Source organism: Thunnus thynnus, chromosome 18 (assembly GCF_963924715.1).
Source record: "Thunnus thynnus chromosome 18, fThuThy2.1, whole genome shotgun sequence".
NCBI classification, from domain to species: domain Eukaryota; kingdom Metazoa; phylum Chordata; class Actinopteri; order Scombriformes; family Scombridae; genus Thunnus; species Thunnus thynnus.
Genome location: NC_089534.1, coordinates 4,711,516 through 4,714,015, shown reverse-complemented (window position 1 = coordinate 4,714,015; position 2,500 = coordinate 4,711,516). Strand labels below are relative to the sequence as shown.

At 46.4% G+C, this 2,500-nt stretch overlaps 6 non-coding genes across 6 annotated transcripts; all 6 read left to right on the top strand.

The window, feature by feature from the left end:
* The first annotated feature begins 5 nt into the window (after positions 1-5).
* trnag-ucc (transfer RNA glycine (anticodon UCC)) lies at positions 6-77 on the top strand. The gene has a single exon. It is a non-coding gene; the product is annotated as a tRNA-Gly (tRNA).
* Positions 78-464: 387 nt separating this feature from the next.
* trnag-ucc (transfer RNA glycine (anticodon UCC)) lies at positions 465-536 on the top strand. The gene has a single exon. It is a non-coding gene; the product is annotated as a tRNA-Gly (tRNA).
* A 475-nt stretch (positions 537-1,011) lies between these two features.
* Positions 1,012-1,083, top strand: trnag-ucc (transfer RNA glycine (anticodon UCC)). The gene has a single exon. It is a non-coding gene; the product is annotated as a tRNA-Gly (tRNA).
* A 510-nt stretch (positions 1,084-1,593) lies between these two features.
* On the top strand, positions 1,594-1,675 carry trnas-aga (transfer RNA serine (anticodon AGA)). The gene has a single exon. It is a non-coding gene; the product is annotated as a tRNA-Ser (tRNA).
* Positions 1,676-2,006: 331 nt separating this feature from the next.
* trnas-uga (transfer RNA serine (anticodon UGA)) lies at positions 2,007-2,088 on the top strand. The gene has a single exon. It is a non-coding gene; the product is annotated as a tRNA-Ser (tRNA).
* Positions 2,089-2,428: 340 nt separating this feature from the next.
* On the top strand, positions 2,429-2,500 carry trnag-ucc (transfer RNA glycine (anticodon UCC)). The gene has a single exon. It is a non-coding gene; the product is annotated as a tRNA-Gly (tRNA).

Sequence of the window (2,500 nt, the reverse complement as noted above, 5' to 3'; positions counted from 1 at the left end):
CCACAGCGATGGTGGTATAGTGGTGAGCATAGCTGCCTTCCAAGCAGTTGACCCGGGTTCGATTCCCGGCCATCGCAGTTCCGTTTCGTTGTTTACAAAGCAAGCGGCAACTTCCGTGGCTGACAAACCAAGCCAGCACGAAAGTGCCAAATGCTGCAGTTACTCCAATGGCCACTTGAGGCTGGCTCCAAAAGCCCGTCATTCTGCGTAGACCCCCATGCTGCATGTTGAAATGCCCAGCTTTACGGCAAAAACAAACGCGTTTACAGCCTGGTACAAGAAAAGGTTTTGGTCTCTTTAGCTAATTTCCCCGTTCATGACAACTCAACAGTGGGAGATTTTTTATATATCACTTTTACATTACTTTTTTGCAGCATAGCTTCTGTAGTCAATAATAATATTACTATTACTTACAGGTATGTCAAACTACATTCTTCTCTGCGGTGAAATCCTCCTCTTCCACAGCGATGGTGGTATAATGGTGAGCATAGCTGCCTTCCAAGCAGTTGACCCGGGTTCGATTCCCGGCCATCGCAGTTCCGTTTCGTTGTTTACAAAGCAAGCGGCAACTTCCGTGGCTGACAAACCAAGCCAGCACGAAAGTGCCAAATGCTGCAGTTACTCCAATGGCCACTTGAGGCTGGCTCCAAAAGCCCGTCATTCTGCGTAGACCCCCATGCTGCATGTTGAAATGCCCAGCTTTACGGCAAAAACAAACGCGTTTACAGCCTGGTACAAGAAAGGGTTTTGGTCTCTTCAGCTAATTTCCCCGTTCATGACAACTCAACAGTGGGAGATTTTTTATATATCACTTTTACATTACTTTTTTGCAGCATAGCTTCTGTAGTCAATAATAATATTACTATTAGTTACAGGTATGTCAAAATACATTGTTCCCTTCTCTGCTTGGTGTACCTCCCTCCTCCTGTCCCTTGTTCCTCCTCCTCCTCCTGTTGAATTCTTACATTGATATAAACTGCTGAGTTGGCAGTAAAATCCTCATCTTTCACAGCGATGGTGGTATAGTGGTGAGCATAGCTGCCTTCCAAGCAGTTGGCCCGGGTTCGATTCCCGGCCATCACAGTTCCGTTTCCTTGTTCATAAAGCAAGCGGCATTCCCTGGGGCTGAAAATTGAAGACATTGCAAAAGACTGCAGTATGTCCGATGGCCACTTGAGGCTGGTTCCAAAAAAGAGTCAGTCCATGTACATCCCCATGGCGAAATGCCCAACTTTACAGCAGCAATAAACACTTTTACAGCCTGGTACAAAACAGGGTTTTGGTCTCTATAGCTAATCTCCCTGTTCATGACAACTGTACGTTGGGTGAATTTTTATATAATTCACCCATTTAATATTGTTAAGGCTTAAAGGTACGCATAATTAAGGGCATGGCTGCTTTGAGTGGCAGGTGGGTGCCGTCACAGGCAAGTCGCTACCACGGCGACAACATTGCAATACTGCCCTTACAAACTGTCTGTGAAGCTCCTTGTGAGGTGATTATATGAATGTTGTACTGTAGTGTACTTTTGGTGGAACAACACCTATGACATGTATCCATTTGATACCCCAACAACAGTTTCTCATCACCGTGGTTGTCGTGGCCGAGTGGTTAAGGCGATGGACTAGAAATCCATTGGGGTCTCCCCGCGCAGGTCCGAATCCTGCCGACAACGATGCGACGCCTTAATCTTGTTCACGTGCTGTCTGTTCTAATTCTGAGAATTCTCACGTCTCCCCACCAGCTGGGAGCACTGGAGGGACCTCTTGGATGAGTAGTGAAATGCCTTCAAGAATGAAACACTGAATCTGGTTGCTTTCAAATGAGTGATTCTAGATGTTGGACTGGACCTGCGCTAGTTACAGGTATGTCAAAATACATTCTTCCCTTCTCTGCTTGGTGTACCTTCTTCTTCCTGTCCCTTGTTCCTCCTCCTCTTCCCGTTGTGGCGTTGAGGTGTGACATGTATGCATTTGATACCCCAACAATAGTTTCTTAGCATGGTGGTTGTCGTGGCCGAGTGGTTAAGGCGATGGACTTGAAATCCATTGGGGTCTTCCCGCGCAGGTCCGAATCCTGCCGACAACGATGCGACGCCTTAATCTTGTTCACGTGTTGTCTGATCTAATTCTGAGAATTCTCATGTCTCCCCACCAGCTGGGAGCACCGGAGGGACCTCTTGGATGAGTAGTGAAATGCCTTCAAGAATGAAACACTGAATCTGGTTGCTTTCAAATGAGTGATTCTAGATGTTGGACTGGACCTTTGCTCTTCTGCACAGTCCTTTACTTCATAGAATGACTACATACAATATCCACTCTGTTATCATTTAGTTTCTTGCAGCGTAGCTTGCGTAGTCAATAATTACTATTAGTTACAGGTATGTCAAACTACATTCTTCTCTGCGGTGAAATCCTTCTCTTCCACAGCGATGGTGGTATAGTGGTGAGCATAGCTGCTTTCCAAGCAGTTGACCCGGGTTCGATTCCCGGCCATCGCA